The sequence below is a fragment of the Rhincodon typus genome, chromosome 32 (genome assembly GCF_021869965.1).
Source record: "Rhincodon typus isolate 14 chromosome 32, sRhiTyp1.1, whole genome shotgun sequence".
NCBI classification, from domain to species: domain Eukaryota; kingdom Metazoa; phylum Chordata; class Chondrichthyes; order Orectolobiformes; family Rhincodontidae; genus Rhincodon; species Rhincodon typus.
The window spans coordinates 18,636,521-18,652,365 of record NC_063363.1 but is presented as its reverse complement, the minus strand read 5'-3'; the positions used below and the strand labels follow the sequence as shown (position 1 = coordinate 18,652,365).

Sequence of the window (15,845 nt, the reverse complement as noted above, 5' to 3'; positions counted from 1 at the left end):
CCTGCTCCTCTGATGCTGCCTGGCCTGCTGTGTCCCTCCAGCTCCATACTGTGTATCTCAGACTCCAGCATCGGCAGTTCTTACTATCTCTGAGTTGGATGAGAGGTGCTAGTACATCATTCATTGTGAAATCCTTTAAGATTACCTGAGGTGGTGAAACACACAATACACATGTAAGTTTTTTTTTGTCTCTCTACACAAGTGCTGTGGATCGTGATTTGCATTCTGATTTCTTTCCTCTTTCTATTCCAGAAAGGAAAATGGTAATTTGCATTTATATAACTCTAAACATTTGTGAAATATTCCAAGTCTCTTTTACTGGTATAGAATTAGGAACAGAATAGCAACAACTGGAAGATGACTTAAGCACAGATAACTAATAGATTGGCCAAGGAAAATGAGGGAGATGGTCATGAAATGGTAATATCACTCAACTATAAATCCAGAGCACCAGGCTAACGCTGTAGGGGCATAGGTTCAAATATCAACCTTAGTTGAAAACTAGCATCTGTAATGGTAACTATCATTGATTGCTGTAAAAAAAAAACCCATCTGTTTTGCTAATGTCCTTTAGGGAAGAAAACTAGTCAGTCTGGTCTACATGTGATTCCAGACTTAGACCAATGTGTTAGACTCTTGACATGGCCAAAAATACACTCTGTTCGAGGGTAATTTATGGATCAGCAATAAATGCTGGCCATTAAAGTCTGAAAAAAGAGTAATGAAGTGAAGAGGGTCAGGAAGGTAATTCTGGGGTGTAGTACTTAGATGACCAAAGGCATGTTGTCAATGAAAGCCGTAGAAAGTGGTTGATGCATCAGAGGCTGGGATTGAAGGAATACAAACCCCTTAAAAGATTTTGGCCTGGGGGAGAATATAGGGAGGGCAACGACCATTGAGGGTTGTAAGTACAGGTCAAGACATTCCTGGACCAGAAGCCAAAATGTACAGGTTTGGGTGTGAATTAAATTCGCAGCTGAGTTTTGTATGATCTAAAGTTTAAGGAATGTGAAACATGGAAGGCTAACCAGGATAGCATTGGGATATTTGGTTCTGAAGGTGGCAAAAATATGAATGAAGGTTTCAGTAGCAGAACACAGCCTGTGTCAGGGATAGGAGAAGACCGTACTATCTAAGTGAAATGTAAATGTTCATGGCTGGACATGGCATCAGAAGTCCAGCTGAGGCTTAAATTGCAGACATAATAAACAAACAATTACAGGTAGTAAGAGAAAGGAGTCCTGTTCAGAACAGAAAACCTCCGTTCCCATTTTCTCTTTTCCTACCTCCTGCCAATTTCTCTAGAATTAATTCAAATTGTTGAGAATTATTATTCAAGATTTTAAGTTTATTTTATAGATTTGTCACATACTATTTCCTTCATTGGTGGCATTGTAGACAGTGAAGAAAGTTTTCTAAGATTACAAAGGGATCTTGATCAAATGGGCTGAAAAACAGTAGATTGAGTTCACTTTTGATAAATGTGAGGTATTGCATTTTGGTATAACAAACAAGGGTAGGGCTTATACAATTAACGGTAAGGCCTTGGGTGGTGTTGTAGAACAGAGGGACCTAGGGGCATAGAAACATAATTATTTAAAATTTGCGTCACATATAGACAGGCTGGTTAAAAAGGCACTTGGCACGCTTACCTTCATTGCTCAGTTCTTTGAATGTAGGAGTTGTGATGTTATGTTGAGGTTGTACAGGACATTGGTGTGGCCTCTTCTGGAATACTGTGTCCAGTTCTGGTCACCCAGTAACAGGAAGGATATTATTAAGCTGGAGAGCATTCAGAAGAGATTTACCAGGGTGTTGCCAGGTACAGAAGGTTTGAGTTATAAGGAAAGGCTGGATAGGATGGGACTTTTTTCACTGGACCATAGGAGGTTGAGAGGTGACCTGATAGAAGTTTATAAAATAATGAGAGTCATAGATAGAGTTGACGGTATTTGTCTTTTCCCTAAGATGGGGAACTTCAAGACTAGGGGGCACATTTTTAAGGTGAGAGTAGAGAGATTTAAAAGAGACATAAGATGCAATTTTTTTACACAGAGGGTGGTTCACGTGTGGAATGAACTTCCTGATGAAGTGGTGGATGCAGATACATTTACAATGTTTAAAAGACATTCGGATGGATATATGAATAGGGAAGTTTGGAGGGATATGGGCCAGGAGCAGGCAGGTGGGTCTCATGTGGTTTGGGATTATGTTTGATATGGACTGGTTGGACCAAAATGTCTGTGTCTGTGCTGTACGTCTCATGACTCTACGACAATGATTTTATTGTGATTTTTATAACAATGCTATTAAAAACATAAAAAATAGAAACAGGTTAGGCCAATCATACCCTCTAATCTGTCCCACCATTAAATACAAACATGACTAATCTGATTGTGGCTTTAATTGTCCTTTCCTGCTTGCTCCCCTCCACAGCCCTTTTTCCCCCAGGGCGAGGAAGTTCAAAAGTAGACAGCATAATTTTAAGGTGAGACGAGAAACATTTAAAAGGGACTTGAGAGGCAATATTTTCACAGACAGCATGATTTGTATGTGGAATAAACTGCCAGAAAAAGATACAGGTACAGGTATGATATTAAAAAACGTTTGGAAAATTACATTAATAGAAAGGGTGTGGCAGGTTATGGGTCAAACACAAACAAATGGAACTAGTATAGTTTGGGAAACCTGGTCAGCATGGACGAGTTGGACTGAAGGGTCAGTTTCCATGCTGTATGACTCTATGGCTCCTTTGTCGACCAAAAACCTGTTTAACTCAGCCTCGAATATATTCAATGACTCAGCATCAGTCCCACAAGTGCATAGTATGAATTGAAGGAAAAAACCTTTGTGTATCTGACTATCCAGCTGAACTATAGCAACTCATTTCATGTCCTACAGGGTAAAGCATTGTTGATATAACACCACACCCTCATGACACGTTATCTGGTTTCCCCATCTGAGTAGTCAAATTAACTATCCCACAAATAGACATGGCAACCATGGCAACGTATTCCCTTGAGAACTGTTTGGATTTAATTTGTCTCAGATTTCTAACACTGACTCACAGTATTGATCTTGCAGGTCTTCAGACTTAGATAAATGGAAGGAATATCATTAGGTTGTCATTGTAAATTTCATTAGAATTAGTGCTTTGTAAGATGGTCCAGCTAGTCAAGCAAAAGTAGTCACATTAGTCATACATCTGGTTTTCATTAAAATTTATTGTGTTGGGAATTTATCTGTTATTCATAACACAGAGTCTACTAATAAGATTTAATCATGACAGATTCAGGGTCTGCCCACAAAATACTTTTTATCATGATCATTTAAGTTTAACCGCAGATCTGCAAATACAGAAGTGCTGCCAAACTTCATGGCCTCAGTTCTCAGATAACAAGGTGCAGAACTGGATGAACACAGCAGGTCAACCAGCATCAGAGGAGAAAAACTCCCATTTCTGAAGAAGGGTCTAGGCCCGAAACGTCAGCCTTCCTGCTCCTCTGATGCTGCTTGACCTGCTGTGTTCATCTAGCTCTACACCTTGTTATCTCAGATTCTCCAGCATCTGCAGTTCCTGCTATCTCGGCCTCAGTTCTCAGTTGGGTAGCATGTCACACCAGCATTTTAACAGTCGCTTGGACTTTAAGACTTGAGTATTACTGAAGAAAGAGATGTACTGTTGAAGTTTTTCGTCTTACATTCATCAGGACAGGTACAAGAATGCCAAATTTCAAATGAAGGAACAAAATTTCCTGCAGGAGGAAAAGGAGTTAACTATGTTAGCATCTCAATTCTGATTGGTCTAGGAGTTGCCAAGGAGAATGTATCAGTGAACTATTGCCTCCCCCATGTTTTCTTTTATTGTTCCCCCAGCCCCGTGTTTATTTAAAAAAAGTCACAATGCCTGAACAAATTCCTTAGTCTTGCAGAGCCCAGATTACTGTATATGTGTAATGAGTACAGCAACCAGAAGTGGGCTGCATTGCAAACATGATAAGTTAATGATATAGAAAGGGAATAAGTACTCGATCAGACCAAGCACAGAGATGTTGACAATGATGCCCTCTTTTGTGTTGGCTTCCTGCTGATGGCTGTTCTGGTGTAGGGTGGAGTTAATATAAACTCAACAGTAAGAAGGGTCTAGGCCCGAAACGTCAGCTTTCCTGCTCCTCTGATGCGGCTTGGCCTGCTGTGTTCATCCGGCTCTGCACCTTGTTGTCTCAAATTCTCCAGCATCTGCAGTTCCTACTATCTATAACATGAACATGTTGTTCTATGGGTAATGATGTGGCGTACACATAATGCTGAAGCTTTTACAGCTAGTTGGCACTTATATGGAATGCAAAGTGAAGAAACAGGAAGATCAATGGTACATTAATAAATGTGGGCAGATAGCATAGCGATCATGTTTACCACGTTTGGATGGTGTATTATAGTTCAGAACATACACTCGTACATGCAAATTTGTTGTCTGGGGCTATGAATAGTGTTGACTGAGGCTCCAACATTCTTTCCATCACATGTCTGACCAGAAATCTCTTCCACTCTTATCATTTCCCAATTGGCACTTTTTGGAAGAATTTGCATATTCATACTTCAGCTGTTTGAATGTGCGCTGAAAGTGGCCGCCCAATCCTGGATTGAAGCTCAGCCCTGAAGTATCTGGTTCAGGTGCAGGGATACTACCCACTGCATTGGAAGCTCTCCTTTCAAAATCAAGGAGGGTAAATCACTATAATTTAGAGGAACTAATTGTACATATCAGATGTTGAAAGACATTTTCCTGACTGGCATTTATCAACATATATATAAGCATCACATGCTGTGGGATGATATAAAAATCGATTTTCTAACAGATCTCAAATTTGGATCCTCCGTTCTGGAATGCTGAACACTCTTTATCCAATGACCCGTCTAAACATCCAAACCTAACTTGATTTCTGTCTTTTGAAAGGAAATTATTTCCTGGCAGCGTGTGCTAAAATCATCAATGCGAAGACATGGTTCATGGTCATTTTTCTGTTGTCCTTCAACATTGAAATATTCTACTGATAAGGAACATAACCTCCAATTATATAATGCTGTCTGTCACTAGTCATGTTGAAGGCTCACGTTTAGTTGTGGTTTTGTGTCAATTCATTACAGTGCCAAGATGCACACATACAAGGATACTTATAGGTACAAACTTTTTAAATGTCAACAAGTTGTAATTAGCTGTTGCATTTCATGTGTTTAGGCAGCCAAAGCTACTTCATTGGGAGATGAGTTGGTTAGTGATAGCGAGGTAAAATATTAACCTTCAAATTAAACATTCAGAGACATTTTATTGTTGAAGACAGATGTAATAAAGGATTATAAAAGGACTTTCTGAATGGAATGATGTGGTGACTCTGCTTTACAACCGAAGGTGGGTAACATACAGTATCCAAAGACATAGAAATAGAGGGTGGTTGCGAACTTGTAACTCTGTTATATGTAGACAGAGATTTGGAATAATTGCATTGGGAAATCTGTTGAGGCTGTCAAAAGTAGCCTTTGTTGTCTCTAGATTAAGCTATTTTAATGCTATCCTGCTTAATCTTCTAAATTATGCCCTAAAACCCCAATTCTATTATACTCTCACCCTCACATTAGCGCTACAAGTCTCCTGTCATCAAAAGTTTCAAATTTCAAATTTTCATTTTAATTTGCATAGCGATTTCACTCCCTTATCTGCATCACCAGCCCAACTTTCTTTGAAGAAGTATGTTCCTGCCAACTTTGGCCTTGTGTGCATTCCAATACCCTTGGTGTACCCCTGGTGGGTGCCCCTTCCATTATCTAAGCCTTACTCTGGTTCCTCTCCATCTAGTCAAACCTATCTTCTTTACGGTTTTCCTAAAACTCTGCCCCCTACCAATGTTTTACCTTAGTCATACTAAAACTTCCTTCTTCATCTCAATGTCATTTTTTTGCCTGATTATACTCCGTGAAATATCATGATACAGTTTCTAAATTTAATGCACTGAATAAATGCAACTTGTTGTTTTTGCAATTGGTGTAGGATTGCATCAATCTGGCGGAGTACTAAATGATTTGGCAATTATGTAAAACAAAAGCTTCCCTTTAATTAATGTCTGATCTCATACTCATTCCACCCCAGCTACACATCCAATGTATTAATTTTGAACTTTAGTCAGCGTTGCTATGTGAACTATGTAGCACCACATGGACTGCTGTGGTTCAAGAAGGCAATGCACCACTACCTTCTCAAGAGCAATTAGAGATGGACAATCAACGCTGCTGTAGGCAGCAATGCCCACAAACTATATAAAACAATTAAAAGTTAAAAGCTATGTAAGACGGATCAATTACTCATTTTTTTAGGCCATTGCTTAACATGACTTTCTACTCTGTCATATTTAATCTTGTTATTTCAAAACAATTGCCAAAGCGTTCAAAGACACAATTGATTTTTGGCTAGTGCTAGGGAACAAAATAGATGCAATTCCATTGCTTGGTGTAGTCTATAAGCCAGAATTTGGTGGGAAGGATATAGAGGAACAAATCTGCAGGGGTGTTACAGAGAGGTGCAAACATTACCCAGTTTTATAATGGGGGTTTCCGTAATCCAAATGTAGACTTATTGTGGTAAAAGGAGAGTAGAATAAGGCAAATGTTCCTACATTGAGTGCAGGAGAATTTTTGCCACAATTTGTGCCCAGCTCAATAGGAAAAAAGGCACTGCTAGATTTGGTTCTTGGGAATGAGATGGGCCACATAGGTCAGTGTCATTAGCGGGGCATTAAGGAAACAGTGGCCACTTAAGGATAATAATGGAAAGAATAATGAAAAATTTAGAATAAGGACCTGAGGGAAAGCCAATTTCAACGGGTAATAATGTTGCTGGGCCAGATACTGGAGCTAAAGAAAAAAACTATAGCTGAACAACGAGCCCATGCTCAAAGGAGATGTGGTTGAAGCATATTCGAGGCAAATTTGATGACAATGGAGATAAAATTAAGATAAAAGAGTGTGCTTATGACAGATGTCAGGTAGAAAATACAAATGATAAGCTGAATATAGAAAGTTCAGAAGGGAGGTGAAAAAGCTAACAGGTATTATGAAAAAAGGCTGGTGCTGATATAAAAGGGACTCCCAAAGTCTTCAATAGGTGTACAAACTATAAAAGGAAGATAAATGGAGGATTATGGTCAATTAGGGACCAAAAGGGAGATTTACACATGGAATCAGGGGACATGGCTGATGTATTAAATAAATATTTCACATATTTCTTTATTAAGGAAACAGATGCTGAGGAGGCCCTTGTGGCAGGAACAAATTCAGTCACTGGAATGATTCAAAATTGATAACAGGAGATATTGAGTAATCTCTCAGTAATTAAATTTGACACAGCACTCTGAGTGGATGAGTTGCATCCAAGGATGTTGAAGGAAGTGTGTGGAAATTGAGGAGGCACTGTCCTTGAGTTTTCGATCTTCCTTACACTCAGGGTGGTGCCAGAGATCTGGAGAATTGCAAACAATACAGCCGTGTACAAAAAAATGGGTAAGCATAAAACCTAGTCAGTTTAAATTCCATCTGTTGAAACTTATAGAACCACTAATTCTGAATAGAATTAATAATCACACAGACAATTCTGGGTTTGTTAAGGAGAATCAGTATGGATTTATTAAGGAAAATCATTGTTTAACTAACTTCCCACAATTTTTTGAAAAAATAGTGGGTTGATGAGGGCATGGCTATTGATGCGATGTACACGGATTTGCAAAAAGCATTTGATACAGCACCGTTAAGATGCTTGTGGACAAAGGTAGAGCTCATGGATTAAAAGGGACGCTAAGAGTTTGGCTAAATGATAGGAATCAGAGAGTAATGGTCAATGGATATTTTTCAGGCTGGAGCTAGCTTCGTAGTGAAGATCCTCAGGCGTCGGTATTAGGATCCACATTTCCTGATATATATTAATGATCAAGATCTTGGCATTCTGGGGGTAATATCATATTTTCCAGAACTAGCTGAATAACTACCCAATATCATCGAGACAGGACTGTCTGCACTGACAGATTGCTTACCCCAGACCCACATCAAATGCTCAACTTCTCACTGCAGTCGCTACAGATCATCATTACACTTCAATGGCAGATGATGAAATGATGCGTGGCTTATATATGTTCTAAGGAAGCCACACAAATAATGATTCTCCTTCTGTCAATATTAGCTTTTCATAATGTCATTGCTGCAAACTCTTACATTATTGAGATGCCCAAGTTCAATTTACAAGTACCGATGGCATATGGCAAATCACTTCTGACCAGCACCTGTCCCCGAAGTACCCACAATCTTATATGATTGCAAATTTAATGTACCTGGGTTTGCAAACGGACATTTCATCAATTTCTTTCTACAATGCCCTGGTTTTCAGCCAATGTGGACCCTGTGCTTTTGCCTATCAAACTGGCTCTCCCTCTCCCCATCCTGGTCATTGTTCCAGCCATTTTCTAGTGTCACTTTGCACCCACAGAATGATAGGTGATGGCAGGGAACACAGCTCATGGAGAATACTGTCAGCACCAAGCCTTGTCTGGTTGTTAGGTACTCCAAGAACATCCTAGCACTACACTGATAGCCTATTTCTACACCCAACCCCCTCACCCTTCCACATTGAACTTCACCTTCAACTCTCCTCTTTGCCCTCTGAAGCTCAGCGACACACCTTAATGATGATCACCTTGCTCTTCTATGTTCCTTCTGTGAGGCCACAGTGATGGTCTGTGACTAAAACCCCACCCCTATAGTCTACTAGGTCCTCCAGTGCTGTACCACATACCATTCATTCACCTTGACTTTCTCCCCTGTAGTATCCTTTTTCTCACCATCTGAAATGCTTATGTTTACCCCAGCACTGCTGACTCCCTCTCTCTTTTTGGCAGTGATTCCCCCTCCCACACCCCCGGCACATTTGATGGATGTACTTGTCAGGACTGTATTCACCCGAGGTCTCTGATCAAATTCGATGAACAGCTTCCTTGACATGACAAATCAGACCCTGACCACTGTCTGCACATCCCTGGCTGATGGTAAATGGTTTCTCCTGACTGTTGTGCTGGCCTCATGGGATTGACCATTTTCCGAACCGTACTGGGATAGATTCCCCTGACTGTGAGTATCCCAAGTGGTCTACTGACCATGGCGAAGCTCCTGAACTGTGTGTGAATTGTGGCCATGACTGATGGTACTGAGACCCCCTAAACTGACAGTGTCTCCCCCCTCAGCAGACTGAAGACCAGCCCCCAAGGTTTCCATCATAGTCATTTGGTTGAATAAACATGCAGTGTGTTTGCCACCAGGCAGCTAGCACCTCCTGTAGATGTTAGATTAAAGGTCCAGCATGATGTCGCCACCCCCTCATTCTCCTTCTAGACACACAGGAACATAGTAAATAGGAGCAGGAGTAGACCATTCAGCCCTTCGAGCCTGCTGATAGATACTCATCCAACTGAGTATCTTTTTCTGAATTTTCTGAAGAAGGGTCTAGACCTGAAACGTTAGCTTTCCTGCTCCTCTGATGCTGCTTGGCCTGCTGTGTTCTTCCAGCTCTACACCTTGTTGTCTCTGAGTATCCTGTTCTTGCTTTATCCCCATACTCCTCAATCACTTTATCCCTAAGAACTATATCTAACTCCTTATTGAAAACATTCATTCTTTTGGCCTCAACCACTTTCATTGGCAAAGAATTCCACAGGTTTTCCATTCTCTGGCTGAAGACATTTCTCCTCATCTCAGTCCTATATGGCCTACCACGTACCCTTAGACTGCGACCCCTGGTTCTGGACTGCCTGGTCATTGGGAGCATCATTCGAGTGTTTGTGCTGTTTAAGTGTCGGTGTCTGGGCAAAGGAGCACCTAGATACACCAATACTGATAGCCTATGGCTCCTGCTGATATACCAAATAGTAACTGGCATGGCAAGGGAATGCAAGGCATGGATGCAGCGGATAGGCAGGTAGTTGCTGAGTGAGTGAGCGAGCGAGCCAACACTAAGACACCAAACAAGCAGTTCTGAAACATAGCCTGGTCCAATCCTTGATGCCTACCTGTGCATTCAAATTTTCACTGCAACAACCTTTCAATGCTCAGAAGTTGCTGGAAAAGCTCAGTAGGTCTGGCAGCATTTGTGAAGAAAATTCAGAGTTAATATTTTGGGTCCGGTGACCCTTCCTCAGAATTGATGTTAGCTCGGAAAATGTCGATTTATATGCAGAAGATAGGATGCGGGGAGGGGGTGAGGAGTAAATGATAGGTGGAGATAGAGCCCAAAGAGAGAGAACAACAGTTGGATAGATAAAGGAGGAGATAACAATCTGGCTAGGAGTGTGAATAGCTGTTAATGGAAATATTAGTGGCTAACAATAGGTAATGTGTGATGGCAGGCTATGTGATATCAAGGTCTGGTGTGTGGGGTAGGGGTCTAGGACATGGGAGAGTTCAGGCCCTAAAATGATTGAACTTGATATTGAATCCAGGAGTATGCAGGGTCCCCAAGCGGAAAATGAGGTGTTGTTCTTCCATCTTGTGCTGAACTTCGCTGGAACTCTGCAGCAAGCCTGAGACAGAGATATTGGCCATGGAACAGGGTGGTGTGTTCAAGTGGCAGGCGACTGAAAGCTCAGGGTCTTTTTTGTGGGCAGAATGTGGATGTTTTGCAAAGCGGTCACTCAGTTTATGCTTTGTTTCCTCGATGTAGAGGAGACCACATTGTGAGCAGTGAATGCAGTAGGCTAGATTCGAGGAAGTGCAGGTGAATTGCTGCATCACGTGGAAGGTATGTTTGGGTTTTTTGGTTACTAGGAAGGGAGGAGGTAAATGGCCAGGTGTTACACTTTAGGCGGTTGCAAGGGAAGGTGCCGTGGGTGTTGTGGGGGTGTGTTGTAAGTGAAGGAAAAGTGGTCCAGAGTATCCCAGAGGGAACGGTCCCTGAGGAAGGTGAGGGGAGGGGAATATGTATCTGGTGGTGGCATCTCATTGGAGGTGGCAGAAATGGAGGCTGATGATCTTCTGGATGTGGATGCAGGTGGGATGTAGGTAAGGACAAGGTGAGCCCTATCGCTGTTGCAGGACGAAAGAGAAGGGGTGAGAGCAGAAGTGCGGGAGATGGGTCAGACCTGGTTGAGGGCCCTGTCGACAACGGTGCTGGGGAATCCTTGGTTGAGGAAGAAGGTGGACATTTTGGGGGCTCCCTTATTGAAGATGGCCTCATCAGAACATATGTGATGGAGACAGAGGAACTGAGATGAGGCCAGATTTGACAAGGGAACCTTCAAAATGTTCAACTTCTTCCTCAACAGTGGATTCCCCAGCACTGTTGTCGACAGGGCCCTCAACCAGGTCCAAACCATCTCCCACACTTACAGGCTCACCCCCTCTCTTCCCTCCTGCAACAGCAAAAGGGTTCCCCTTTGTCCTTACCTACCATCCCACCAGCCACTAGTTACTGAGAATGGAACAAATTGTGTGTATGTAGACTAGTTGTTATAAGTTACATCATTGTTTTATTTGTTCCTGCCGTTGTTGGTGAGTTGGCCAAAGTAAACATTTTAAAAACTTGTTCGTTGAGACATAGCTTCAAACTTTTTTCTTGTGTGTTGTAGTAAAAACAAAATCACTAGCAACCATTAAATCTAACTGTTGCAAACGCTTGCAGTGAAGGCAAGTCCTCCATAAGGCAAGTTGTATGTAAAAACAATGCAAAAAGTTTTCAGAGTAGCTCTGCAAATTAGATAGTCAGAAGTTTTTTTAATCTTTCATGGGACTTCGACACTGCTGGGAAGACCAGTACTTGTTGTTCATTCCTAATTGCCCTTGAGAGCAGTTAACAGTCAAACAAAATTGCTATGGATCTGAAGCCACATAGATGGTAGATTTACTTCCCCTCATGAGAATTAGTGAACCAGATGGAATTTTCAGGGTCACCTTTTACAAAGACTCTTTTCTTTTCAATTCCAAATTTAAATACAAGTGCCCGCATCTTAATGCTAATGGATTGCTTGTGACAAAACTGAACAGTATGATTGCAGACAGGAAAATACAGAACTTGTTTAGCAAGTATCTTCACTTTGAGCTAATAGATCTGCATTCCAAAAGATAAAGCGCCCTTATATTGCATAATGGCATCATTACTGGCTCTTTGAAGCCTCTAGGATTATTTAACGCCGATTTATTAAAGGTAGTTTATTAATTAATATTAATTGTCATGACGGGAGAACACATTTCAGTTTTCAAAATTGGAAAAAACAACCCTTTTCCCAGACAGGAACCCTTCTACAAGTAACAAGAATGAATTAAAGCTGGTTTAATAGGTTCAGAAAATTTTTTGAATGATTAATAACCTACAGAATGAAAAAAAATCCAAATTCGATGTATCAGTATGTTTAATGCAAATATTGGAAAATGTTATTGATATCTGCAATGGACAGGGATTCTCCCAAGTTCCTGTGTTTTCTTTCTGCACAATCTGCCCAAAATTGCTGCAGCAATGTAATAAATGATATGCAATGCATGTCAATTTTTTTGTGATTTGTTTTGCACCGTGATTTAAAAACTCTTGCATTAGAACACCTCCTGAGACTGTGACATCACCTCCCATCCACCCCTAACCCAGGATGAATTATTCACTATTGGGAGTTTGTTCTTAAAGTTTTTTTGAGAATGTTCTAAAAATTTAGCACAGTGTTTGGGACACAAATACACTAGTTGAAATGCATAAACACACTAATTTTTTTTCAATTGACAGAAAAGATGGCTATGGTAAAAAGAATGTTATATTTGCATTTATACAGCACTTATTATGACCGTCAGATGCTTTACCATCAATAGAGTATTTTTTGAGGTTAGAAACACAGCAGCCAATCTGGACACAGCAAACTGCCACATACAGCAAGGTGATAATGCCCAGATAAAACTAGCAAATAGTTCTGCATGTTTTTTAAAAGTAACTTTCAGTACTTTAAAATCAAGTTACTCACAGGTGGTAGAATGTCTGGCTGTGCTGCTTCATGACAGACTAAAAAAGAGTGGAAAGGAGCTAAAAAGGAGTGGAAATTTTACGAATATTTTTGAATGCAATTAGTACCCAGATCATCATTACACCCAAAGTAATCCTTCATGCTAATACTTGATTGTGTTGTCAGCTAATAACTGCTGTTAATGATCCACAAGCAGTAAATGTTTGCTGAGTCTTTACACCCATATTGGGACGCACAAGATCATATTAAGGTCATTAAAGGTTAACTGTAACTTTATGGAATAGTACTGTGCACGTACAAAAGGAGCTATATTTTACTAATGTCAGAACAATGGAACTGGGACTTAATTCCCTCGGGATCCAGAGATGTTCTGTTTTACCATCTTTTGTATGTTCAATAAACCTGCTTAATGGGAACACCCAAGTGGGGCCTGATTTTACGACAACTATCAACCTCATTTGATTTTTTTTTAGATGATAGTGTGAAAATTTACTAACACTTGACCTCTCTGTGATGTTATCCGAAAACCCAGCCACCTGTACACCGACAGCATAAGGTTTGATCTCCTCTCTATAACAAAGAGCTGGGTAAGTTTTGAAGAAGGGTGTCTGGGATCGAAATGTTAATTCTGCTTTCTTTCCGCAGATGTTGCTATATTTGGGGTGGTGTGGTGGCTCAGTAGTTAGCAATGCTGCCTCACAGCACCAGGGACCTGGGTTTGATTCCACACACACAACTATATGGAGTTTGCACATTCTCCCCGTGTCTGCATGGGTTTCATCTGGGTGATCCAGTTTCCTCCCACAGTCCAAAGATGTGCAGGTTATGGTGGATTGTCCATAGCAGGCTAGGTAGATAAGCCAAGGGAAATGTGGCGGCACAGGGATAAGGTAGAGGGGATGGGTCTGGGTAGGCTGCTCTTCAGAGGGTCATTGCGGACATGATGGGCCAAATGACCTGTTTTCACACTGTAGGGATTCTATGATCTGCTAAGTTTCTCCATAAATTTCTGTTTTTGTTCATTTCAGATCTCCAGCATCCACAGTTCTTTGTTTTATATTAGGACAATTTAGAGACAGTTGCAAAGTTGACAGAGGTGAAGGTGAGATCAACATAAATTGCGGGAGAGACTCAGCAGATCTGGCAGCATCTGGGCAGAGAAAGCAGACTGAACATTTTGAGTCCAATGACTGTTCACTGCCATTTATTCCCAACTTCTATAAAAAGGTATCTCCGCTGAGAGATTTGATCCAGAAGGATGTTCCTCATGTGGGCAAGCCAACCACCAAGACATTTTTTTGATACTCTCAATCAATTCTGTTGACAAGATCTTGCTGACTGCAATATTACGTGAACTGGGTCACTCCCCCACTAATGTGGTTTGCATAGTGAACTATGTTCCCTGTCCGATAATATCCGCACCAGCATGCCAAATAAGTAGATAACAGCGGTCATTGTTATAAAGATATTGTGTTGCTAAATGATTGAACAGTGGAATATTTTACGATTGCAGGAAAGACTCAATTCTGGAAATTAATGCATTGCAAAAATGCTTAGGCTCCTGTATTTTGCAACAGGAAAATCCTATTGTTTTCGTTTTGAAGTCAATGCCTTCTGTGCAAGCTGACTATTCCAGTATAGAGTGCAGAGCAATTTTACACATGCCCTTTCAACAAGAAATTCATGGTTGAAGTGGACCATAAGCAACTAGAAATGATCAATGCTTCTATGTTTGCAGTAATTACTTGTCAAGGTGCAAGGATTTGACTTTGAACTCAGATAGGAGTTAGGCCCCAGGATGATGACATCTGACATACTGAGCAGATTACCCATCCACACAAGATAAAGATGTCCCTCTTGGTCTATGTGTGGACATTATAGACTATGAGACTGAAAATGTTCTCAAGATAGATCTGTTACATTCTGGTCAGAGCCAGTGCGAGCATTTTACCATTAACAATTATTGAAGATAAACAATTACAAGAGTTGCAAAAGATGATTATCCAAGGATAGCCTGACAATTCTTGAGAACACTCCCTCATTTTGGCCAAAGAGATGAATTTATTACATCATGGTAAGCCATTTTCGAGAGAAAACAAATTCTAATACATAAAGGGCTACAGAAAGATAACATGGCCATGTTAAACCAGGGATACATGAGTATTGAATGCACAAGATGGCTAGCTATCCACTGGACAGGGATGAATCAGGAGATCCAGTCACTTGTAAATATATGTGAGGCTGCCAAAGGTATCAATATTAGTAGCAGAAGCAGCCGCAATATCAATATGATGCTCCATTCACTCCTTGCCAAATACAGCAATGCACTTATTCATAGTGCATGGGAAAATTGTAGCTTTGTGACAGATTACTTCTCCAAATTTTCCACTGTTCAATCATTTAGCAACACAACATCTTTCTAATAATGACCACTATTATCTACTTATTTGGCATACTGGTGTGGATATTATCAGACAAGGGAACATAGTTCACTAGCAAACCACATTAGTGGGGGAGTGACCCAGTTCATGTCTTCACCTCACTCTCCAAACTCGTTTGGCAGAATGTAAAGTACATACCATTATATCCATGCTCATTAAATGTTGAGAAGCAAAACAAGATTTTTGCATTACTACGTTTTCCTGCAACACTAATGGAGAAGGGCCAACTGTCTCTGGCACAACTTATTCTCGAAGGCAGATGCAAGCAACCTTGCTTAGTGATCACTGTTCTAACCACTGTGAGACAAAAGACATTCTTCTTCAACAACAAATTAGGATGAAAGAGATGTACAACCAGTGAATAGCTGGAGAACCA

General features: G+C 40.7%; 1 long non-coding RNA gene across 1 annotated transcript in view; it reads right to left on the bottom strand.

Annotated features, from left to right (window-relative positions):
- The window catches only part of LOC125486718, a 15,445-nt gene extending 2,293 nt beyond the window's left edge, over positions 1-13,152 (bottom strand). Inside the window, exon 1 of the long non-coding RNA XR_007265354.1 lies at positions 13,029-13,152. This is a non-coding gene — a long non-coding RNA (uncharacterized LOC125486718). The remainder of the gene's footprint in view (positions 1-13,028) is intronic.
- Between the last annotated feature and the right edge of the window lie 2,693 nt (positions 13,153-15,845).